Source organism: Culex pipiens, chromosome 3 (genome assembly GCF_016801865.2).
Source record: "Culex pipiens pallens isolate TS chromosome 3, TS_CPP_V2, whole genome shotgun sequence".
Lineage (NCBI taxonomy): Eukaryota > Metazoa > Arthropoda > Insecta > Diptera > Culicidae > Culex > Culex pipiens.
This window is the reverse complement of record NC_068939.1, coordinates 57833569-57860980: the sequence shown is the minus strand read 5'-3', so window position 1 is coordinate 57860980 and position 27412 is coordinate 57833569. Positions and strand designations below refer to the sequence as shown.

The window sequence follows — 27412 nt, the reverse complement described above, 5'->3', positions numbered from 1 at the left end:
CATTTTTAGTTATTCTTCGAACAAATCTTTGTTATTATTTTTTGTTATTTTAACAACTAATCCGATCATCTCAATAACAGTTGGAGTTATTCTTCCATAACAAAAAATGTTATTCCAAAGTTGTTTTGGCTTTCAACCAATATCAGACCAATAACAAATTTTGTTATGATAACATAAACTGTTATTAAACACTTATGCAAAAATGGATTTTTCAAGAAGATACCATAACACATTCCGTTATTTCAACAGTATTTGTTATTGAAATGGCATGAATTTTGTTATTACCGTATGTCCGGGCAGTTTTGAGTACGCCTTTGACGATAGCAAAATATCGGCATACTCTCTTGGAAAAGTTAAAGAGTTGTTTTTATTGATTTTAACGCTTTTGTGTTTGTTAGAAAGATCACAAAGTGCGGACGCAAACAATCGGTTCAAAATTTTAAAAAGTTGTTTTGAGGCCCTGAAAATTAGAAAAATATAGTTTATAGAATACTTAGTTTGTTCGAAAATGTCTGCCATTCCCGAGCATGGGTAAATAACAAGGGAAATACGTAATAATACCTTTCTCTGGTATCAATACCAAATTTTGGTATTCCTGGACCCTTTAAAATTTGTCTTAAGGATTATGCAAGAGCAAAATGTGGTATCATACCAATTTAAGGTATTGTTTTGATATTGCAAAATTGCAGAATTTGTCAATGATCGAACACCACATTTTGGTATTATTTAGGTATTAAAGTGTTTTATAAAATTCCTCTGAAACTATGGGAAAATTTTGACCAATTTTGACAAAATAATTAATTTTGCGCTAAAATGATGTCTCAAAGCGAATGCTTTCATTCAAAACCGGAAATTTCAAACTTGATTTTAAACATTTTTGATATACCCCTACAGAAATGACTTGAAATTGTGGAAAATTTTCTAAGTCAGGATTTTGGTATTATTTTGGTATTAAAGTGTTTTATCAAATTCCTCTGAAACTATGGGAAAATTTTGACCAATTTTGACAAAATAATTAATTTTGCGCTAAAATGATGTCTCAAAGTGAATGCTTTCATTCAAAACCGGAAATTTCAAACTTGATTTTAAACACTTTTGATATACCCCCTACAGAAATGACTTGAAATTGTGGAAAATTTTCTAAGTCAGGATGGCACATTTTGGTATTATTTGAATATTAAGAGGTTTTATCAATTTTCTCTGAAACTATGGGAAATTTGTTAAAAAAATTTTACGAGTTAATTAATTTTACGCTAAAATGACTTGAAACCCAAAAATGTTAAAGATGATTTTAAAAATTAGTGTAATATACCCACTAATATTTTTTTCAAAAACGTTGAAATATCTCTAAGTCGGGATAACCAAATACTTTGAAAAACGAGTCAATCGACAGATTAATGAATTTTGGTGAATTTCAATTCAGTTTCATTCTAATAATACTTATTTTTCAATCTTGTTATTTTTCAGAAGCTTCAAGAACTTCAAGCACAGGCCGTTCATCAATGACAAATGAGCAGTTCTCTAGGATTTCGGTCATTCGATTTTTTTTGTATTTTTTAATCCGACTGAAACTTTTTTGGTGCCTTCGGTATGCCCAAAGAAGCCATTTTGCATCATTAGTTTGTCCATATAATTTTCCATACAAATTCGGCAGCTGTCCATACAAAAATGATGTATGAAAATTCAAAAATCTGTATCTTTTGAAGGAATTTTTTGATCGATTTGGTGTCTTCGGCAAAGTTGTAGGTATGGATACGGACTACACTGGAAAAAAATAATACACGGTAAAAAAAATTTGGTGATTTTTTTATTTAACTTTTTATCACTAAAACTTGATTTACAAAAAAACACTATTTTTAATTTTTTTTATTTTTTGATATGTTTTAGAAGGCATAAAATGCCAACTTTTCAGAAATTTTCAGGTTGTGCAAAAAATCACTGACCGAGTTATGAATTTTTTAATCAATACTGATTTTTTCAAAAAATCGAAATTTTGGTCGTAAAAATTTTTCAACTTCATTTTTCGATGTAAAATCAAATTTGCAATCAAAAAGTACTTTACTGAAATTTTGATAAAGTGCACCGTTTTCAAGTTATAGCCATATTTAAGTGACTTTTTTGAAAATAGTCGCAGTTTTTCATTTTTTTAAATTAGTGCACATGTTTGCCCAGTTTTGAAAAAAATATTTTTGAAAAGCTGAGAAAATTCTCTATATTTTGCTTATTTGGACTTTGTTGATACGACCTTTAGTTGCTGAGATATTGCAATGCAAAGGTTTAAAAACAGGAAAATTGATGTTTTCTAAGTTTCACCCAAACAACCCACCATTTTCTATCGTCAATATCTCAGCAACTAATGGTCCGATTTTCAATGTTAATATATGAAACATTTGTGAAATTTTCCGATCTCTTCGAAAAAAATATTTTTGGAATTTTCAAATCAAGACTAACATTTCACAAAGGCCAAACATTCAATATTACGCCCTTTTAAAATGTTTGTCTTGATTTGAAAATTCCAAAAATATTTTTTTCGAAAAGATCGGAAAATTTCACAATTGTTTCACATATTAATATTGAAAATCGGACCATTAGTTGCTGAGATATTGACGATAGAAAATGGTGGGTTGTTTGGGTGAAACTTAGAAAACATCAATTTTCCTGTTTTTAAACCTTTGCATTGCAATATCTCAGCAACTAAAGGTCGTATCAACATAGTCCAAATAAGCAAAATATAGAGAATTTTCTCAGCTTTTCAAAAATATTTTTTTCAAAACTGGGCAAACATGTGCACTAATTTAAAAAAATGAAAAACTGCGACTATTTTCAAAAAAGTCACTTAAATATGGCTATAACTTGAAAACGGTGCACTTTATCAAAATTTTAGTAGAGTACTTTTTGATTGCAAATTTGATTTTACATCGAAAAATGAAGTTGAAAAATTTTTACGACCAAAATTTCGATTTTTTGAAAAAATCAGTATTGATTAAAAAATTCATAACTCGGTCAGTGATTTTTTGCACAACCTGGAAATTTCTGAAAAGTTGGCATTTTATGTCTTCTAAAACATATCAAAAAATAAAAAAAATTAAAAATAGTGTTTTTTTGTAAATCAAGTTTTAGTGATAAAAAGTTAAATAAAAAAATCACCAAATTTTTTTTTACCGTGTATTATTTTTTCCAGTGTAGTCCGTATCCATACCTACAACTTTGCCGAAGACACCAAATCGATCAAAAAATTCCTTCAAAAGATACAGATTTTTGAATTTTCATACATCATTTTTGTATGGACAGCTGCCGAATTTGTATGGAAAATTATATGGACAAACTAATGATGCAAAATGGCTTCTTTGGGCATACCGAAGGCACCAAAAAAGTTTCAGCCGGATTAAAAAATACAAAAATTAAAATTGAAGAAAAAAGACCGATTTCGTAGAGAATTGCTCAAATGCATTCGGTGTGGTGAAGAATATCACTAATAACAACATGGAATCATCAGGTGAGTAGATTTGGCTGTTGCATATGAATAATTTCCGTTTTTTCACTAACTGCTGCACTAAAAATGGTATGAAAATACCAAATTTTGGTATTACTTGTTCAAATACCAGCGACCATAATGTGCTCTTGGTTGCCCAGTAATAGATGGCAAAATACCATGAAATCATACCAAAATCATGTATGTGAAAGACCACAGAAATACCAAAATATGATTTTCCAAGGGCGCGGGAATACCTAAAAATAAAACCATGGCAATACCAAGTTTTGGTATTCAAGCAATGTTCAAAAATCCAGAAGACCTCAACTTGGTATTGAAATGGTTTTATTTTGAGGTATTATTTTACCCTTGGAATAACATGGTTTGGTATTGTTGTGCCCTTACACATACAAGATTTTGGTATGATTTCATGGTATTTTACCATCTATTACTGGGCAACCAAGGGCACATTTTGGTCGCTGTTATTTGCCCAAGTAATACCAAAATTTGGTATTCCCGTGTTATTTACCCCTGCTCGGGTTACCTCAGCGTCAGTCATGTCCTTAGTGTTTCCATGATTTTGTACTATTTTTTCGAAGATGTTTTTAAAACAAATTTTTTTGTGTCGATTTAGACAAGATCGACAGTTTGGAAAAATGTGTTAAACATTTTGTTTTCAAAAGTTTAATAATTGAGGGTGGAATTTTTTTTGTGACAAATGAGTCTAATCCCAATTAACATTTTTTCCCAGGAGCTCTACAAGAGCTCTTCAAGATAGCTATAGCATAGTAGTTTTGACTGCGGTATGATAAAACTCTCTTCAAAACTTCTTTAGGAGTTTGGAAGAGTACTTGAAGAGAGTTTTATCCTACCGCGGTCAAAACTGCTATGCTGTAGCTATTTTGAAGAGCTCTTGTAGAACTCATGGAAAAAAATGTTGCTTGGGAATAGAAACACTCGCTTTTTTTCCTTAAGTTTTGGTCAGGGTGTATGTGCATTGTGCAATCATGAACCTACACACAAAAAAAAATATTTCTGAATGTTACATCATTTATAATGTAACACTTTTGCTCGTCATTAAACATTGAAATTTACATGCAATTTGTTGTAAATTTGCAACAAATTATACGTAAAAATATGATTTTACTTGTGATTCAACCGTTTACGTCGAATCTCAAGTTTACATCAACTGAGTTTACATGTGATTCATTTTTTCCGTGTCGAGTAAATTCACATTTTTTTTCTGTGTAATAGAGGAAAAATTCAACTTGCGACAAAATTTTCAGGCTAGGAATTTTGACAGGTACGATTTCCACTTTGAGGTTATTCTGAAAGACTTCTAAACCCAATGTAAAGAATTTAAAACTTAACTGGTTAAAAAATCATCAGTCACCCAACCCCACTCCGTTGGTTTTACGCTGATGGCAAAAATCCCACCGCCACCACAAAAGAGCATCAAGAAAGATGCAAAACCACTTCATTCTGTTAAGTAACAGCGCCTGTCAATGGTTTCCCGCAGCCAGTTTTGACCGCACACATCATCGCAGGCAGCCTTCCCTGCAGCAGTCAGTGTGGTGCTGCACGGCGCAGTCGGTTTGCATGCAGGGAAAATCGCCCACCACCAGCACCCCCCGTCAGGCTGCACAATTTTCACACCACACTGGAGCTTTTCGCAGTTTTGTGTGTGCGCATTACTGGAATGAAAATATGCACGTCGGGGTGCACGGTGGAAAATGTTTGCAATTTTTTGTGTGAAAATTAAAAATATGAAAATTCAACCAAAATATCTGTTGAATAGCAATGAAAAAAAATTAATGATTTATTTTCAGTGTACCCATGTTACGCACGCTCGCGGTTAAACGTTACACTAACATGCACTCACACAAACAAACATTGTGTGCAGTGGTTAAGGTACGGCGGTCACACAGGGTGCCTGCCTGCTGCACGTGTGCTGATTCTTCGTGGTTTTGCGGTGTGTTTTTTAACGATGGGAATGTGTGTTCTGAGCACGTGGTAGCCAAACTACTATTTGTGAAATGCCATTAGAGTAATGGGATTCCGATGTTTCAATTTCAAGCATTTGTGCTCTTTGACACTCTTGAGGGTGCGTGGTAACATGAGTTGAATTGTTGTAATCAATGATCGAGATGGATTGTCCAGTTTTTTTGGTTTTGAATTGATTGATGTGCTTTTGAAGGGTTATATTTCTGTTTCATGTGGTTGAGGCAAAACTTTAAGTGAAATTTTGAATCAATCGCGTTCAGATAAATCGAGCGTTTAAAGCAATTTTCCATAGAAAATGAATCCAACGACCAAAATAGTATCTCGTCTATTTATAGCTCAATTCAATTTGAAGTGATTTCCAACCCCCACCTTTCCCGTCCATATTTGCATCTAGCTTGTGAAAATTTCATTTTCGGCACGAACGACTCCTTTTCCAAAAGAGGTAAACGAAAGTTTTCCGCTTTTCACGCTGCTGGTGGTGCCGCTCGCATATCCTGAAAGCAGCTGACAAAACTGAATCTAAATTTAAACCATTCGAGCATAAAATTATTCTAAACGACTGCTAAACTTCCTCATTTTGCATTTCGACAGCTTCATTTAAATTCAGTTTAAAAGCTTTTAGTTCCATGTTTTTCTCATCTATAAGGATTGTCTTTTCCCCTTATTTTATTTTTTGTTGTTAACTGCACAAAGCTCACAAAGTTTATGCATTCTTTGCTTATTTTTGAATTTTCAAAATTTTCAAACATTAAAGTGTTCAATTTCAATTGCAATTGCACCCAACCGTAGTTTTAAAGTATTATGACCCCAGAAGCTAACCTGAAAATTTGAGCTCATTTGGTTAAGGTTTAGTTGCTTCAGTTTTGAACTGAAGTTGGTATGGAATCAATAATCAATTTACTTTTACGTCTTCTTAGAGAAAATTTCCCAAAACCCTGCCAAGTTTTCCAATTCTTAAGTTTCTTATAGGTTTTGATCCGGGGAACAACTTTGTACAACATCACAAAATGCTAGTAATTGATCCATTCTAACTTCAGCTCAAAACAGGAGCAAATAAGCCTTAACCAAATAAGCTAAAATTTTCAAGCTAGAGGCCATCCATAAACCACGTGGGCGGTTTAGGGGTGTTTGGTGATTGGCCACTCTCCATACAAAATTGTTTTTTTTGTGTGGACAATTGTCCACAAGGGGAGGGGGAAGGGGTTTTAGATTTCCTAAAAAGTGTTCACGTGGTTTATGGAACCTCTAACTTCTGAGACTAAAGTGCTTGAAAATTCCGGTTGATGCGTTAGAAATTAAACACTTTTGGCTTTTCTTATGTCTGTGAAATACGTTAATATACATACCTCTATATTAGCAATGCACGAGCCATAACAAACGTCCAAAGGGCCATTCTTATGCAAATTTGCTGAACTTTTAAAAAAAAAACTTTCAAAGCAACCGATTGAGTATTATGGGTTAAAACTGGTCAAAAATGGTCAATACAATATTTTTTTCAAATATCTTGTTTCTTAAATTCTGATAACTCGTGAAGATTACTCGCATACCCCATGGGGTATACCAATGAATATTACTTAAATGTTTAGCAACACTGTTCCTCATGCTAAATAATGCATATGGAGTCAAATTTGCCAAACATATTGTTTGAAATAGTATAAAAATAGCCCAAAATAAACAAATATTTTTTGAACTTGAAACTGGATGTAATTTTTATGAATTACAACTTCGGCATTTATGTTAGCTAACAATATGTATTCCTGTCTTCAAAATTTTTTTCATGTTAAATTGAAGTTTTCCTTAGATTATGTCCCTCAGAAAAGTTTCAAAAATGCGATCAGCTCTTTGCAAAAAATATTAAAAAAAAAACAAATAATTTGAATGCAAGAAGGCCACCTCCTCCGGGGGTCAGACGGCCACCCGTAGTTTGTTAATTTTATTTTTATTATATTTTTGAAGGTTTTTTTTTTGACTATTTATAGATAAGGAAAAGCATTTTCAATAAAACTATCCATTTTTAATCGAAATGCTGTTAACTAAAGTTTCGACAACATTCCTTGCTGTGGTATAGCAAAACTCATGGAATAGTATGAAATCCTATAAATTTTTTCATAAAAATCGCTAATTTAATATTGTTGAAATAATTTTGATTAACTTATTCTATTCGAAATACACAAACTTATTATTTTGCATTGAATTGAGTTTGTTTTGTAGTGAAAATTCCCAGTTTTTCATAAAATGTGGTCGTCATTATATGAAATCCACTGAGCCAAAATAAGAAATTAAAAAACTTCAGCATTTTTCTTCTTATTTGAAACTTGATTTTTTCAACCAAAATAGTTATGATTTTCAAAAAAGTCTGTTCAACCAACAATGTGGGTATTTGGGTGGATTTAGCAAAGTTATTAAGTTAATTTATAGCACTGACCGTGTGACCCCATATGGGTGGCCGTTTTACCACGCGTTTTTTATATATACGATTTCAATTATTTTTTTTTAAATTGCTGAAGAGTATTGAAAATTGTTTTTTAGACCGACTTATTTATGTTAATTCTGTAATGGAATACTAGTAGAACAATTTTTTACGTAATTTTAGATCAAAATAATCTGTTGTGTAAATTTTATGAGACTTCTCCCTAAGGGTGGCCGTGTTTCCCCTATCTACCCTATTATTCGGAATTTTAAGTACGCATTAAAGCGAGCGTCTTATTTTACACAAAAGTCTCTCAATAAATGTATACATCTAAATTCACGATTTCGAGGTACAAATCACATAAATACTTTTTTTTGCGAAGGTTCAGAAATATAAGAATTAAACATAATTATATGAATAATTGTATCAAATCATTTTTGTTTTTATCAGCTTTAAACCGAATGATTTAATCAGAAAACGATTTTTTTTTATTTGATTGTTCTATTAATAGAACATAAAAGAACCAAAAAAGTTTTCAAAAAAAATCAATCTTGTTGTTACGGCGGTAGACTAAAAATCTGTATTCCAGGACACTTTGGAGGACCCAGAACATCTCAAATGTGATCCAAGAAAGCTTATTCAATAAAAGTTGTAGCTGAATTTTAATTTTGACTTTAACTATATTTATTATATGAGCAAATCCAGCTTAAATCAGACATTTTTCTGGTACTTTTGTACCCGACCCTCTCCGATTTCAATGAAACTTTGTAGACGTGGTATCCTACGCCTATTTAAGCCATTTTTGTGTATATGGAGCCAATTGTACTCAAAAATAACATTCGAGAAGGGCGTTAGTTATTTACAGTATGTAAAAAAAGTGTTTACACCCCTTGGGCACTATGCACATTTTGTGATGAAACATGTAACAACTTAAAGTTTGACAGAAACCTATTACTACGTTTTGTTCAGAAACTCATGCCGAACATTGTACAACAAAAAGCTCATGAAAAGATGATTTCTATAAAAAGTTATATAACAAATACTATTACAAAAATAAAAAAAGGTGCAAAAAAAGTTTGTACACCTTTCGAAAAATTAAGATAAATAAAGTTATTTGTTGACAAATCACCATAAATCCAGTCTCCCAACTCCAAATAGGCATCCTTAACTGATTAAAAAAATAATTTGGATTGAATATAAAGTTGACTTATTACTTAGTATAAAAGTTTATATAACTCTGGAAATTCTATATAAAACTTATCTAAACTTAATTTTGCAAACTTTCAATTTAATTAAATGTCAATATATTACCATAAAATGGCTAAATAAACATTCTGGAGTGGGTATAACATCGTTTTGGGGGTCTTTGTATCGATAGAATAGAATCGTTGGAATTTCGTACCAACCCGGAATTACGTCGTCAGAAAATCCGGCGGCATCCGAACCGGTCCACAATTCGTGAGTCAACCTATGTGGCATCGGAAAGGGCATAAAATTTCCGATCTTTTGATACCCATACATCTAGGTTTTCTATAAAACCCACGTTTTTAAATACCTCGGCAAAAACGTTGTTATGGTTTCGTTTGAGCAACCTGCTAAAAATGTATGGGCTTTCGTAATTTTTGTTCTCGTGGATCAAACTTACTTTTTGCCCAGGTATTTAAAAACGTGGGTTTTATAGAAAACCTAGATGTATGGGTACCAAAAGATCGGAAATTTTATGCCCTTTCCGATGCTACACAGGTTGACTTGTGAATTGTGGACCAGTTCGGATGCCGGCGTATTTTCCGACGACGTAATTCCGGGTTGGTACGAAATTCCAACGAAAAATCTATTCTAGCGATACAAAGACCCCCAAAACGGTGTTATACCCACTCCCAAATGTTTATTTAGCAATTCTATGGTAATATATTGACATTAAGTTGAATTAGAAGTTTTCAAAATTAAGTTTAGATAAGTTTTATATAGAATTTCCAGAGTTATATAAACTATTATACTAAGTAGTTTGTAAACTTTATATTCAATCCAAATTATTTTTTTAATCAGTCAAGGATGCCTATTTGGAGTTGGGAGACTAGATTTATGGTGATTTGTCAACAAATAACTTTATATATGTTAATTTTTCGAAAGGTGTACAAACATTTTTTGCACCTTTTTTTTATTTTTGTAATAGTATTTGTTATATAACTTTTTATAGAAATCATCTTTTCATGAGCTTTTTGTTGCACAATGTTCGGCATGAGTTTCTGAACAAAACGTAGTAATAGGTTTCTGTCAAACTTTAAGTTGTTACATGTTTCATCACAAAATGGGCATAGTGCCCAAGGGGTGTAAATACTTTTTTTTACATACTGTAAATATTTTTGTATTTTTCAATTTAAAAATTACTCTATCTCGAAGCCGTTGCATCGTATCAAAAAGGGGTCAAAGACAAACTTGTAGGAAATTGGACGAGCTTTCTGAAAAAATACTCTGAAATAAAAATACTCGCTACTTCTATGACATTTTTTGATTTTTATGTTAAAAGTTAAATTTGAAGGTGATGTCACGTTTTTTTTTGTTCAAAATTTTTGAGAAAATTGTCTAAAATGTTACAAAAAGACTGACAAAAAATGCAAAATGGTATGTATCTCCTTAAAAAAATACAAAAATCATTTACTTAAACTGTTTTTTTGAAAAGTGGTCCAAACGTCAAATTTTTTAAAAACCGATAGTGGGATTCGATTTCTCAGATACTTTTAGATAAAAGTCTATATATTAAACATTTTCCTACGTCCAATCCTTGTGAAGATACAGCGGTTTTAAAAATAAAAATATAAAAAATAGGATTTTTGGGGGTTTTAGGCAATTTGTAAGAACAGACTTGATTTTTCAGTCTCGTAAATATTTTTACCGGAAAGCTCGTCCAATTTCCCATAAGTTTGCTTCACAATCACTTTCCCTAAGTTCACCAATCGATAGCTTCCGGGATTCAATCTCGCTCGCACACGAACCAACTCAAAAAAAAAAGAAAGAAAGTGTCATGCGATGCTATCGCGTGGATAAATTTCATAACACAAAAACACCAAATCTTTTCTCCAACGTCACTGATTGTGTACCCTTCTGGAGCTATCTTCAGCCAGCCAGTCAGCAAGTGTCGTGTTGCATGTCACACTGGGAAGTGCGCTGCCTCCTCCAGTCCAAAGGGGAAAGCTTCCCGACTCGGGCAAAACTTTAGCACACGCAATCGCACAGTTTTAGCTAAAAGAGCTTCGGAAGGGTTCGATCGAGGAAATATTTTTGCCAACTTTAGTGCTGAACGGGAGATAACTTTTTGTCGTCCTGTAACAGTTCCCCTTTTTTCCTGTTTTTTTTCTAGCTTTCTGGAAGTAATGGGGAATAACAAGCTGGTTGAAGGGGTTCATGTAACTTGATCAATTGGATGGAACTAAAAGAAACAGTTTTGAAGGATCACAGAATAATTGGATTTTGAAAACTATTGTCTCTCAAAATTGTTGTTGATGTTTTCGAAAAATTTTGATAAACAGAATTGTACATTAACGAGTTTTCAAAAGACATTTTAAAATATGGAATGATTTATAGAAGGTTGTTATTGTTTAACCACATTTTTTAAAGTTAAAATCGAATCAAAAAAACAACTAAACGGAACAATCTTGATTGTAGAAGAGAAAGATCAGTGGATAAAAAGCAATGTAAACAACTAATTTCTTCTAAGAAATTAAAAATTCACACAATAGTGGGTGAAAGGATAACGAACACCAGATAGTGACTTTCGCCAAGGCAGGTGATTTCACTTCAACAAAAGAGAGAAAATTTTCCCCAACAATTTTCCAGGTTAATTTTTCAACAACCTTGTTCTACGTGTCGCCTATGGAAAGGGGGCTAATGTACTCCACACCTGAACTCGGGCCAATTCCGTTAAAGTGCCATTGTTTTGGCAAATTGCCAAAAATCTAAGCTTTTAAAACGAAGGTTGCCGAAGGTGGGCAGAACTGTTGTCAACAAGAGCCGCCCCCCTCTTCTTTAAATTGATGCTAGTTTTTAACGACTCTGTGCTAGCAAAGCGACAACGGGGTTGACTTGGTTGAGAATTTCAAAGTGAGTGGCAGCCGGACGATAAGCTTAAAAGTATTTGAAGCTTTCGGAAGCGCTTTTTCTCCTGTCTGTGATGTCGAACAGTTTCCCGAAGAAAGAGTGCCCTCGTTGTTCGAGGAAAAGTTCTTATCTGGTCGCTTAAAGGGAAATTCCGGGAGAGAAATTCAAGCGCGCACTATCAGTTGATTTTGACGAGTTTGGGAAGTTTGGACTGCTTCAGGTTAAAGCCGTGTACTTTTGAATTGTTTGGAGCAGTTTTTTTAAAAGTAGTTTTTACATTAAACTCTGAAATCATGAAAAGTAACTTTTGCAGAAGCTTTTGGGCAAATCAAGAAAAAAAACTCGCATTTCGTCGAAGAAACCCGCATAGCTGCTTGAATCGTATTGACTAAAGGTTTCCTGGTCGCAGGTCAAGGACGCAAAAGAGATCCTATTTTTAAACATTTAACAAATGCAAAACTTTTTCCCGCAGGGTGACAGGCAAGACGAAATTGAATCACAGCTATAGGGCACATTTTTGTCAGTAAATAAGGCATTTTTTTTCATTCCTATTTGATATTTTTTAAGAAAAATCTTAAAAAACAGTTTCATTTCTAGTGAGATTTCAAGTTTTGAGTATCCAAAGACCAATAAATACACCCCAACCCTATTATTCCCCAGCATTTACTACGTGTGTCCTTCTTTGCAGCCGTACCAGAGCAGAGGAAAGCTCTTCCTGTTCCTACGGTGATTGACAGCACAATGCTTAAACTTTCCACGTCCCGAGGATTTTTCTTTTCCGGACGACATCGCCTCTCTCTCTCTCTCGTTTGAGCTCTGTGTTGTGCTGTGTTATATATGTGCTATGGGGTCACGTGTCGTTTTTCAGTTGGTGAGTCGTGATGGTGAGTACGATTTCAACTTCTTTACTGTTGGATTTGAATTTTGTATTTTTCAATAGATAAAATTTTTAGAAAAATAACGTGAAATGTGGTTTTAAATTTAATTTAGAAATAATTATTTTTGAATTATTTTGCGCTTAGGAATTTAAATTCAAGATACTTATTTCAACGAAAAATTTCAATGAAAATGTTCAGCCAAAACAAGAAATGGATTTTATTTGTATTTTTTTGTTTTGGCTCAAACTTTGTGGGGACCTTCCCTATGACCAAAGGAGCCATTTTGTGCCATTTATGTCTCCTTACAATTTTGGCAGCCGTCCATACAAAAATGGTACGTGAATATAAGAAAATCTGTAACTTTTGAAGGAATTTTTCGATCAACTAAGTTTCTTCGTCAAAGTTTTAGAAATCAATAAATACTAATCTTTGGATGTTGCAGCTAAGTGAAACAAAAAGTTAATTAAAAAATCAGCAACATTCCGGGGGAGACGAAATTTCAATAACAAATACTGTTAAAATAATAGAAAGTGATATTAGAGCGTCCAATTTCCCGGGGTTACCAATTTCCCGGGAAACGGGAAATTTTTAACCGATTTCCCGGGAAATCCCGGGAATTTCCGGGAAATTTTAAAATTATTTAAAATAAAATTTTAAAATTATTTAAATATTGTTTCATCAAAGAATTTGGACAGTAAATAAAATGAATCCATTCTCCGCAATCTTAAATTTCTTTAGACTTGCTTCTGTGACCAGTTTGAGAAAGTATAGTTTGACACATTAAGTTGAAACGAATAAAATCATTCAGAAATTATTTTTTTCATAACAAATAACTTCTCTAAACCAAGTTATACTGATGTCAGCTCTTGAACAAAATGGTTAAACTTTTATGTTTTTCCTTAAAAATCTAACTTCTTGGGTTTGTTTTACTTCAAACAACTCAATGTTTTCAAATATTTGGAGCAAGATTTTTTTTTTCAGGTTAAACCTTCTAACACCTATTGTTGCACCAGTGCTATATAATTCTTTTACTTTAGATAGAAATTTTTTGAACGAATTGAAATAATTCTTCTTGCAAAAACCTATTTGAAATTTTTAATGATACCAATTCAATTTTTATCTAATTTAATCATGGTAAACAAAAACGTAAACTATTCGTATTGTTTATTTTCATTAAGCTAGGTCTATTTCCAGTTGCTTTAGAAACCAATATTATCAGAAATAAATCATGATATTAAATTGAGTTCCTCCATTTTTCTAGAGAATTTAAAAAAAAATTGATCCATAAATATTAAGAAAATGTATACTTCCGCTTGAATTTCGGGAATTCCCGGGAAATTTTTAAATTTCCCAGGAAACGGGAAATATTTTTGAACGGGAAATCCCGGGAATTCACGGGAATTTTTTTCCCGGGACGGGAAATTGGACGCTCTAAGTGATTTGCAATCTTCTTGACAAATCCATTTTTGCATAAGAGTATAATAACAGTTTATGTTATCATAGCAACATTCCTTATTGGTTTGATATTGGTAGAAAGCCATAACAATATTGGAATAACATTTTTTGTTATGGAAGAATACCCCCAACTGTTATTGCGATGATCGGATTAGTTGTTAAAATAACAAAAAAAAACATAACAAGGATTTGTTCGAAGAATAACTTAAAAGTATTATTAGTCTGTTATTACAATAAAAATCCAATAACAAAAAAAAACATAGCGACAAATAACAAATCTTGTTATAAATTACATAAAATGTTCTTGGGCTAGAGTTTTCCGTCTGCTCGGGTTGTTTTTCCGCATACCTGTTGTTTTCTAAACAGTCCTCACCAAAAGCTACAGATTTACGAATATTTACGTACCATTGCTGTGTAGACTGCTGACATGGACGTCTGATTTTTCTGAGTTTTAAAAATCCTGGGAAACGGGAATTTTTCAACAAATTACCTAAGAATCCCTGGGAATTTTGAAAACTATTGATAATTGTTCTAATCCTTATTCTGAGCTGAACTTTGAATCCTCTAATAAAATAAAAAATGATCTAAGTTTTTTTATATATATATTTGGGTAATTCTCCGCCAACTCACACAGCAGTTGCCCCGACCCCTCTTCGATTTGCGTGAAACTTTGTCCTAAGGGGTAACTTTTGTCCCTGATCACGAATCCGAGGTCCGTTTTTTGATATCTCGTGACGGAGGGGCGGTACGACCCCTTCCATTTTTGAACATGTGAAAAAAGAGGTGTTTTTCAATAATTTGCAGCCTGAAACGGTGATGAGATAGAAATTTGGTGTCAAAGGGACTTTTGTGTAAAATTAGACGCCCGATTTGATGGCGTACTCAGAATTCCGAATAAACGTATTTTTCATCGAAAAAAACACTAAAAAAGTTTTAAAAATTATCCCATTTTCCGTTACTCGACTGTAAAAATTTTTGGAACATGTCATTTTATGGGAAATTTAATGTACTTTTCGAATCTACATTGTCCCAGAAGGGTCATTTTTTCATTTAGAACAAAATTTTTCATTTTAAAATTTCGTGTTTTTTCTAACTTTGCAGGGTTATTTTTTAGAGTGTAACAATGTTCTACAAAGTTGTAGAGCAGACAATTACAAAAATTTTGATATACAGACATAAGGGGTTTGCTTATAAACATCACGAGTTATCTCGATTTTACGAAAAAAAGTTTTGAAAAAGTTGGTCGTCATCGATCATGGCCATTCATGGTCACCCGTGACAGACACGGACGACGAAACAAAGAGAAACGCAAAAAGTAACTTTTTCAAAACTTTTTTTTCGTAAAATCGCGATAACTCGTGATGTTTATAAGCAAACCCCTTATGTATATATATCAAAATTTTTGTAATTGTCTGTTCTACAACTTTGTAGAACATTGTTACACTCTAAAAAATAACCCTGCAAAGTTAGAAAAAACACGAAATTTTAAAATGAAAAATTTTGTTCTAAATGAAAAAATGACCCTTCTGGGACAATGTAGATTCGAAAAGTACATTAAATTTCCCATAAAATGACATGTTCCAAAATTTTTTACAGTCGAGTAACGGAAAATGGGAGAATTTTTAAAACTTTTTTAGTGTTTTTTTCGATGAAAAATACGTTTATTCGGAATTCTTAGTACGCCATCAAATCGGGCGTCTAATTTTACATAAAAGTCCCTTTGACACCAAATTTCCATCTCATCACCGTTTCAGGCTGCAAATTGTTGAAAAACACCTCTTTTTTCGCATGTTCAAAAATGGAAGGGGTCGTACCGCCCCTCCGTCACGAGATATCAAAAAACGGACCTCGGATTCGTGATCAGGGACAAAAGTTACCCCTTAGGACAAAGTTTCACGGAAATCGAAGAGGGGTCGGGGCAACTTTTCCCGATTTCGTGTGAGTTGGTAGAGAATTACCCATTTACAAGAGCTGTTCCCAGTTTGACTGCTTCAAGCTTTATGAATAATTAAAATACTCCTGGGCAAACAATTTGGTCTCACAAAATTAGGAAAATTTTCAATACTGCTTAAATTTTGGGAATTCCTAGGAAATTTAGGAATTTACTGGAATTTGAAAAAAATATCATAATCAAAATCAATTTTTTTAAATTGTCTTTATGAAAAAAAAGAAAATATTTATAAAAAATATAAATGTTTAAGACCCAATTGATTTTCATTGCTTGCAATCGACAGTGTAAAACCATTCTCATAAAATATGCAAAATATTGGCAACGGCTTTATCAAACCTTTTTTCCGAAATGTGGTCTCTTATATTCAAATAATTTGTTGTCCAATCTATTCAAATATTTTGCAATCGAATAGACAAGTTGTTTTATTGATTTCTTCTTTAGCAATGGTTATAATTTGTTTCTTGAAAAAAAATCAAGGATGAGCAGGAAAAAAAAATTAAAGTGTTCTAACCACAACTAATGATCTAATAAATTTGTCTTTTTTTTTACAAAAAAAAAACTATCATTTTTTGCAATTTATTCAGCTGTCACACTCAATATAATGCGACTGGAGAATGTGAGCATAAAAAAAATACCAGGATTTTGAAATCTTGTTGTCAGAAGAAGTGAAAACCAAAAGCTAATTTCAGTGTTATTTCAAAAATATATACTGCCCGCCATTGAAAAAACGGCTAATATCCACTTTTGGCAAAAACGAGATATTAGCACCAGGTGGTAGAGGATGTTCCAACGCATCTTCTGGAACTTGAATTTTACTGAAATAGTGTTTAGACTTGGCTGCCGATGCGAAAAACCAAACGGCTAATATGCCACTCTTATGGGAAATAGTCTTGACGGAGATTTTGTGACAAACACTAAAACGCGTTTTTCTCGGAATACTTGATTTGGCATAATAGCCGAATTTTCAATTATGGGCAGTATAGGAGTCTTGAAAATTCTTAATTTTGATTAATATTTTTGAACGCTGAATAATTGCGAGCAAGTCGTGATTCAATTGCAAAATGTAGTCTATTTTTCAAGAAATCCAAAAAATCTTGCAAATTTGTTAGTGCTTAGCTTTTCCAAAATTTACATAACTAGTAGATGTATTCAAAAATACACTTTTATTGTTGACAAAAATTTACCGAATCAAATTGAAAAACAATTAGCAACTTCTGAAAAATTGGATAACTTATGATTTTACTATTATAAAGAGCGAGTCTACGAGCAAAGCATACCCATCTCGCATCGACCTTACCAATCTGCCTGAAATTTTCAGGGGTTGTTTGTACACATAAAACTAGCATCTGGCCAAAATATGAGCACTCTAGGTAAACCTGGGAAGTGGGGCAAATCGGGACACAAAGTTTTATGGTTCAAAAACGTAAAAAAATCTATAAAAGGCTTTAACTTAGACAAAATTCAATTAAATTTTAAAATTCAAAAAACATCTGAAAGTGCTTAAAAAATGCAACAAAATTTGATGTGAAGCTTCCAATAAGTTAATTCTGAAGGGAGTTATTTTCATTTTAGTGAAAAAACAGCACAATTTTCAAACTCAAATAAAAAAGTGTTCCATCCAGATATCAACCCAATTCGACCTGTAGCTTGTATGGGGACATCTGATACTACAATCTGGGACTAAGAACGCTTTAGGTAAGGCAATTCAACATATTTTATCATATTCGTGTTTCACAATAAAAACATGCATATAAATGTTCATTTTCATCCATTTCAACCGTTTTGGGAAGCTTCACACCGCATTTTGTTTCATTTTTGAGCCTTTTCGGATGTATTTTTGAAATCTAATTTAATTTAATTTTAAAGATTTTTTACATTTTTTTACCATACAATTTTGTGTCCCGATTTGCCCACTTCTCGTTGACCTAGAGTGCTCATATTTTATCAAGATGCAAATTTTATATGTACAAACAACCCCTGAAAATTTCAGGCAGATTGGTGAGGTCCAAACGACGTCCGTTCGAGGACTCGCTCTTAAAACAAACATTGTTTGATGACAAAATTTAAGTTTGGTTTAAGCCTTCAAACTTGCTTTGATTTATTTTTTAAATTATAAATTTCACATTAACAAACCATCAAAATTGTCTTTGCCTGGCACTCGTTTTGAAAAATGTGAGCCAGAACAGAACAAATTTAAAATTGATATCCTTGCGCCAGAACACGGACCACTTTCCAGAATTTGATAGAGCGATTATTTTTATCTCACGAATTGTATTTTCCTCCCCACTTTTCCAGAATTTTTTGCAGCGCTTGTTTTTCCTCGACTCTTTCCCTGGAGCAATCTCAACCGGTTTCTCTCTGCTCAGCTCGCTCGAACAACCATTTCCCATTCTTTTTTTTCCGGTTGCTATTAGGGATTAAATCGCTTCCAATAAATTAGTTGGAATCGAATTTTCGCCCACCAACATCGTCTTGAAGACACAGCCTGGAAGGGGAAACAGCAACTTAAAATAAAAACAACAAAATCTTGAGTTAAAATCTCAGCCCCGGGCTCTTTGCGAGAAATATAATAGAGCATGAAATGAGGGAAAGCTTTTGCCTCGTCCGTAACTTTTCCGGCAATTGCAATCAATTCTTTTGGAACACTTTTGTTCTAGCTGGGAAATTGTATTATCGTCATCTGAGATAAACTATAGTTTGCACTTCTACCAAAGGCGACAGATTTATATTAAAAAAAAAAAATGGTGACATAGCTTTCGGTTCTGAACGATTTTAATTTTTTAAAGCTATTTTTTGAATTATTTTTTTTATAACCTTAGCATTGCTCAAAACTCCCTCCCTCACATGGTAAGTGCGTGTCACTTTCATGTTTCCCCTGTCCCAACGAGACGCAACCCCAATAACCCCCAACATCTCCCAGATCTAGTAGAACAATTTTGGATTCCGCTCATGATTTCCCGGAGGCTATTTGGAATTCATCGTTACGAACTCCTCTCTCTCTCCCAGGCTTGGCCTTCCATTGAGGCAGAGATAATTGCGCACACCTACCTTCGCCTACACTCGCCTGGTGTGTTGTTGCTGTGGTTGATGGTCTTGGTACACACTACTAGTCTCTACCGAGTGGGTGCCGTCGGAACATTCTGGAGGCCCCGGGGGGTGTTCACCGGTCGTCCTGGTGAGTGTTGCAATCCTGTAAGATGAAAAGAAAGGAATTTTGATGAAAAGAAGGGAAGGGCGTACCGCCTTTGAGTTGAGGTTCCGGTTGAAGGGGTTTTGGAAAAAAGGCTTTTACACAGAACACACACAGACATGAATGGACCAGACTTGGATTGAATGGGTGGCAAATTATACTTGTGGATGGATGGAAACGGAAAATTGACATTTCTCATTGGAATTCTGTCAGTGTGCATCAGGTGCAGTCGAACAAAAGAACGATTTGAAGCGAAATTGTGACATAAATGAACTTGCTTGAATGGGGTGTAATTCCGATAACTATCCGATGATGCATATCCTGTGTAAGTGACTATGATTTAAAATAAACGAGAAAGAGGCCATTGAACAATTTCTATTATTGAGATTTTCAGCACTTATCTCAATCTAAATGATAAATTAAGATTGTGATGGGGTTCTTTATTGCCTATTTTAAAAAATATAAAGATATTTTAAAAATGCCAGAAAAAAACTATTTTAAAATGGCAGGAAATTACCCATAAATAATTCAATATTTCTTATGACACGGTGTATTATTTAAAGAGAATTGAAATGGAAAAAATGCACCAGTCTCATATAAGCTCTTTCCCAAAATTTTGCGGGGTCCGTTGAAATACTTCACGGGGGTCTAGAAAAACATTTTTAGGTTTCAAGATTTTTTTCGGTTATATAGGATATTTCTTTAGTAAAGTCGCAAAAATCTATGAATTTATGTACACAACCATCAAATTCCTTATTAGTATGCCTTGAGAGACTCTAAACCACTGATTGACAAATGTTTGACCTTCAATAACAAGTTTTGGAACTATATTTACCAGATCTTGCTTTTTTTAGATAGCCCAAGCTGGAAACCCCAAAATGACTGAAAAGAAATCTTTCCTTAATATATTTTGTCATTAACATATAGCAACAGACGTATAGTCTGGTACAAATTGGAGCAGAAAACGCTGCTTAACTAAAAGTATTACATTGAAAAGCTATTTATTACCCGAAAGGTTCCCAAAATTATTTTTCATGATCATCTGCCGTTTTGAAACATTTTCGAATCAATCAGATTTAGAGAACAGTTTCCTGAAAAATTTCCTTATAAACGTTACTTAATCCACCCTAAGGTGGTTGGTGCCTTTCTTCATAACTCGGTCTACACGGAGAGACCGTGCCCAGAAATTTTAACAATTAAAATTGTTGATTTTACTTTCGTAAATTTTAACAAAAACGTACTTGTTACTGCCAATATTCCGTTAAAATAACTAAAATTTAGTATTAATTTAATAACCTGTTTGTTGAAAATGCTAGAGGCAAAAAGCTAACAGATTTCCCGAACTCGAATGAACGTGCTCGACTGTTAGCTTTGGTTTTAGGAAAATCAAAAAATTTGTTGGTTGAATATAATTTACATTTGGTTGAATATTTAAAAGATGAACTTGGGTTTGTTTACGTCTGTCATTTGAAGTCAGGATTCGAACGAGAGCGGTCGATTTGTTGAGGATGTGTTGTTAATTATGAAGTGAGAGGAAGTGAAAGGTGAAAATTACACTATTTAGCTAATGTTGAAGTGGCAAATCAAAGTGTTGCAATTGGTGGAAGGTGGAAGGAATTGGTGAGTAGGTTTGTTGATGATTTCTTTGCAGGTGATAAACTATAAAGAGCAAGAGGACGACCTTCGCCATGAGAACCTCCAATGCGAGTGAGTTGAACACGTTAGAAGAATGTTTGATGGAACGAGAGGGCAATAAAACGGAAAAGCGGGTCGACTCTTCACGGATAGAGCAGCCCGGGCAAATTTAACAAAATGTTGGGTAATCCAAGTAAGTATGGGTTTATTTTTGCACAATAATATTAGACTGAATCATTAAAAAGCTTCGTGCTTACGACGGATAAAATCTTAATGAACCATTATTTTTTTCAGAATCATCAATTATAAAATACATGGAAATGCAATGTGTACGCAACATAAACAACATAAAAAATAGAGATGAAGTAAAATATATAAAAAAATTAAAATATGTAAAATAAATAAAAGAAGATAATTAAAACTTAAAACTCAAAATATTTTTTTCAGAAATCGGAGTACGTTGAATAAATTGAATCAAATCCAATGAAAGTGTGTTGCCAAGAGTAATTGTTTAATTAATGCAACCTTGGTAAGTAGCATTATTGATATTTTTTCTTTCCTCAATATAATTTCATTTATTTACGTTCCTTTTTCAGTTTATAGCCGAAATTAAGAATTTTGTATTAAATTACTAATACATTTCACATGTCTATTTGCAGCAAAAGGTTCACTTTAGTGAAAATTCTGTGTCCAACCACAAGAAAAATAACTAAACCTGAGACCATTGTAGATGATGATGACTTATAGGATGATTTCACAGTGATGGTAAGTGGATACAACACTTAATTTTATACAACATAATAAAAATATAGGCTTAAAACATGGTGAAAATTTTGCTCGATTTCAATTTTTCAGGAATTCATGTTAAATTAAACATCTTTTTTAAATATGTTTAACAAAATTTGTAATATGCTTTTTCATTATTTTTAGTTTAATGCAACGTAATTTTTTAAAACATTAATCAAATATTACATGTTTTATAACAACAGTTGAAAAAAAGTTTTGTTTTGATGCTTTTTAACAGTAACTTAACAACTTCATGCAAAAAAAAATATATAGTACAAAACGTTAAATTTTTAGGCAGAATAAATGCGAAAATAAAAACACTCAGCATTAATTTATGAGGCATTATTACATAATTTACTGCAAATTCAATAAAAATATTGCTAACAACACCTAATTATTGACTACATGTACAAATATTTTTCTGTATTCAAGTAAGACAATAGTTAAAATATAGCTAGAAATTCGGCCCAGCCTATATCGTTAGATAATTAAAGAAAATATAAATCAAACTTACATAAATTATGTCTAATTAAAAAATGTTTTGTTATAAAATACTAATAATTTGCTGCATGCAAAAATATTTCGGTTGATACAACGAAAAAAATTGTTGAAAAACATTTCCCAGCCTGTTTTTAACAGAATATTCCACAATATTTCAGCTGAAAACAAGAAATTTTTAGTTAATTTTCTGAAAAAAAATATTCTAGCAGTCGACTGCTAGAATTTTTTTCAGCCATTTAACCAACAAAAATTGCAATTTCAAGTATTTTTTTAGTTAATTTTAATTACCGGTGGTCAGCAATTTCGGGTTTACAAAATCAACAATCGATTGTTGAAAAAAAGCTGTGTAAAAAATTAACCCATACTTTTAGTTAAATTAACCAAGATTTTCTTAGATTTGCCCCGGCCGGTCTCTCCGTGTATGATTTTTGCACATTTCGGAAATTGATTTGATGTCCCCTAAAACACATCAAAAAATAATTATTTTTTTTGCTTATCAAGTCTTAGTAATAAAAAGTGAAATTCAAAATTACAAAAAAAAAATTTACCGTGTACCTTTTTTTCAGTGTAGTCCTTAGCCATACCTACAACCTTGCCGAAGACACCAAATGGATCAAAAATTCCTTCGAAAGATACAGATTTTTGAATTTTCATAAATCATTTTTGTATGAACAGCTGCCAAATCTGTATGGAAAATTACATGGACAAACTTATGATGCAAAATGACTTCTTTGGGCATACCGAAGGCATCACAAAAAATACAATATACGGTTTAAAAAAATACAATGAAAAATCGAATTATCGAAATCTCAGAGAATTGCACTTTTTCTTTATTAGACATATCGAATGTTTGGCCTTTTTGAAATGTTAGTTTTGATTTGAAAATTTTGAAAATATTGTTTTCGAAAAGATCGGAAAATTTCACAAATGTTTCATATTTTAACATTGAAAATCGGACCATTAGTTGCTGAGATATAGACATTGAAAAATGGTGGGCTGTTTGGGTGAGACTTAGAAAACATCAATTTTCCTGTTTTTAAACCTTTGCATGGCAATATCTCAGCAACTTAAGGTCGTATCAACAAAGTCCGAAGAAGCAAAATATAAAGAATTTTCTCAGCTTTTCAAAAAAGTTTTTTTCAAAAGTGGGCAAACATGAGCACTATTTTTAAAAAATGAAAAACTTCAACTATTTTCAAAAAAGTCACCTGAATATGGCTTTAACTTGAAAACGGTGCAATTTATCAAAATTTCACTACTGTGCTTTTTGATTGCAAATTTGATTTTACATCAAAAAATGATGTTGAATTTTTTTTGCGACCAAAATTTCGATTTTTTTGAAAAAATCACGATTGATTAAAAAATTTATAACTCGGCAAATGATTTTTTGCACAACCTGGAACTTTCTGAAAAGTTGGCATTTTATGTCCTCTAAAACACACAAAAAAAAATAGTGTTTTTTTTTGCAAATGAAGTTTTAGTAATAAAAAGTTAAATAAAAAAATCACCATTTTTTTACAGTGTATCATTTTTTTCCAGAGTAGTCCGTATCCATACCTACAACTTTGCCGAAGACACAAAATCGATCAAAAAATTCCTTCAAAAGATACAGATTTTTGAATTTTCATACATCATTTTTGTATGGACAGCTGCCAAATGTGTATGGAAAATTATATGGACAAACTAATGATGCAAAATGGCTTCATTGGGCATACCGAAGGCACCAAAAAAGTTTCAGTCGGATAAAAAAATACGAAATTAAAATTGAAGGCGACTTCGTTGACATTTCAAAAGACGCGTATTTTTATGCTCCAAATATGTCCCGAAGACACCAAAATTGCCAAAAATAATACAAAAAAGATACGCAATAAAAACACTTTTTTGATGGGCCACCCTTCTGCTTTTCATATAAAATGCTGTAGAATGATCGATTAAGAGATAGAGAATTGGTGTCTTCGACAAAGTTGTTTGAACTGGCTAGTACTACAAAACTGCCGAAAAAAGTATACCTCTATCTCATCTAGAAGCGAAGATAGTTTTTGAAAATATTAGAAATTGTTGGACCACCCTAATATCGTTTTGACCCAAAGATGTAGAATTTCATTCTTAACAAATGCTTCTTAGACACCGAAGCTCGAAAATGCATCCCTGAAGCGGAAATAAATTATTCCTGCTAAATTTGCGTTTCCGACCACTGTGGCATGGATAGCCAAATTCGTTTTTTTAAAAACCAAAGAATTTTAGATTTTTTGAATAAATCTGAAATGTTATTCAACATTATAAACCACTCAACTTTTTTTTTTTTTTTTGAATTGGCGATACCTACCATTGGTATTATTTTACATTATTAACATTAAATCAATTTAACGGTAATATTAACAATGGAAAAAAGGTTTTTTTATTTTGTTTAGAATAGTTATTGTTTTCTTAGCAGATATGTATTGAATAAATGTGAGTAAAAAAAGCGGGAATCTGTATCGTAAAACATTGTTGTGAGATTTTTTAACAATCGAAGTCCTTGCCGTTTTAAATTATCTCTGCAGTTGTTTTGTATAATACATACAAACCAAAAAACTTCTTCACAACTCCATTTCCGTTCCGACAGTCCAATTTACCGGGTTAATTAAAAACGTGCCACTACGGTTGTTCTCGCGATCCCCGCACCCATTGTTGATGGGGGCCCTCCAGAATGGTAGAGAAAATAGAGCAAAAAAAAAGTGGACAACCATAACCAACCCAACATTTACATTGACAAATCATGGTCGAGTCGAAAATTACAAAGCAAACTAATTCTGCTGCAGCTAGTGGCAGAGACTGTTCAAAAAAGAGTTCCAGTAGCAAAAAGTTAGTCTCTATAGACACTGTGTGAGGTTGGGCTGCTGGTTGGCTCGGCGAGTAAGATTTCATCCTTTTTTATGGCGCGACCTGCGACGTGACTGCGAGGGGGTGTGGGTTGTGACCTGACCTTGCCTCGTTTGAAGTGGGGTGGGACGGGTCAACCCTCGTCGTCAAGTTGTGTAATTAGTTGAGATTCTGCCGGATTGAATAAGCGATAGAGACTGGATGAAAGTGCAGGGGAAAGGGTTGGGGAAATGGTTTAGTTCGTGTTTGAGAAGATGGCAAACATCGTTTGTACGATGACGTCATTTGTTAGCTGAAGAGGGTGGAGGATGGCAATGAAAGGATGTTTACAGCGAGAAAAGGGTTGAAAAACAAACGTAACTAATCCAAACTTGCTTTAAAGTTATGTTTTGATGTGAGGATCATTTGCAGCTGACCTCTAACGTAGGTGTTTACATCTTTGTATGAACATTAACTTTTCATCCTATTTTAAACCAACATAAACAGGGAACAACAGAAAATTTAAAACATTTTCAACCATGAAAATAATAATTAAATTTCTTCAAAATGACCAAAGATTTGAGAAACAGGTTCACAAAAACTTGTTATTAAACTACTAATTGAATCACCTAAAATTATCCAAAATGAGGCCACCAATCGATTCTCCCGCTGAAAGCTTGGTCTTTCAGTTCCCATAAAACTGCTTCATTGGCCGTAAAAGTGTGCCCCAGTAATCCACCCACTCCTTAAAACCTACCACACACACACCAATCTTATCGTACCGCTGCAATCTTACAATTTGCCGGGGAATCCATTCATCATTGCCCCGAAACAATGGGCTCTGCACTACCTCACCTCAGCTCACCTGGTGTCCCGTCTTGAGTACCACAAAGCACGTCCGGAAGCAGCCAGAAGCAGATTTGGTATTAGTGCGGAGGTGGTCATAAAAGGGATCTAGGTCAGCGCTCCAGGTATACACAACTACGCGCCATAAAATGAGACAGCAATTTGAATTCACCTCAAGCATCTGTGGCGTTGATGTAATGCCAACTTAGTGCCAACTTAGGACCCAACATCATCAACAGCAGCCAGTAACAACAAAGACACAGACACACACTGCTGCTGATTATAATCCACTTTGGCCTAAGCCAGGGATTGCGTATCTTTCAATTCCGTGCCTTCCGGTGGCACCGATTCGGAGGAGAGTGCCATTATGATTATAGATTGTTTTATTATACACATTTTTCTGGTCTTTTTCCGCAATCTTCAGGTCCTGGGGATCTTTTGGTGAAGTTTGTTAGTTTTTTTTTGTCGTGCCAGAAGTGTTTCAAGGAAGTTTCGTTGTAAATCTAAGACAATGATGCATTTTCTGGATTTTTTTTTTCAAAAGGTATGTGGGTAATTCTCTGCCAACTCACACAGCAGTTGCCCCGACCCCTCTTCGATTTGCGTGAAACTTTGTCCTAAGGGGTAACTTTTGTCCCTGATCATGAATCCGAGGTCCGTTTTTTATATCTCGTGACGGAGGGGCGGTACGACCCCTTCCATGTTTGAACATGCGAAAAAAGAGGTGTTTTCAATAATTTGCAGCCTGAAACGGTGATGAGATAGAAATTTGGTGTCAAAGGGACTTTTATGTAAAATTAGACGCCCGATTTGATGGCGTACTCAGAATTCCGAAAAAACGTTTTTTTCATCGAAAAAACACTAAAAAAGTTTTAAAAATTCTCCCATTTTCCGTTACTTGACTGTAAAAAATTTTGGAGCATTACTTGGGAAATTTAATGTACTTTTCGAATCTACATTGACCCGGAAGGGTCATTTTTTCATTTAGAACAAAATTTTTCATTTTAAAATTTCGTGTTTTTTCTAACTTTGCAGGGTTATTTTTTAGTAGTAGTAAAACAATGATCTACAAAATTGTAGAGCAGACAATTACAAAAATTTTGATATATAGACATAAGGGGTTTGCATGAGCATGAGCATGAGCATGAGAGACCACCCATGGTTGTCCTTCTCCGTTGCTGAACAGGACCGTAATATCCAATCAACACAACCGGTCATACGCTTCAACGATCAAATAATGTTTCCCTTATCAACAGCATGCATGAATGCGCTGAAAAGATAAAACATCACGATCATCAAAACTAGAGCCGTTGCTAATAGGTAACAGTCATTGGCCACCAACGGCGCC

At 33.4% G+C, this 27412-nt stretch overlaps 1 protein-coding gene across 2 annotated transcripts in view; it reads right to left on the bottom strand.

Annotated features, from left to right (window-relative positions):
* LOC120416057 (potassium voltage-gated channel protein Shal) overlaps nucleotides 1-27412 on the bottom strand; it is a 406813-nt gene that overhangs the window by 140108 nt on the left and 239293 nt on the right. For both annotated transcript variants that reach the window (XM_052710526.1, XM_039577721.2), the window contains exon 5: nucleotides 19314-19455. The gene's annotated coding sequence lies outside the window, so the exon portion shown is untranslated. The remainder of the gene's footprint in view (nucleotides 1-19313; nucleotides 19456-27412) is intronic.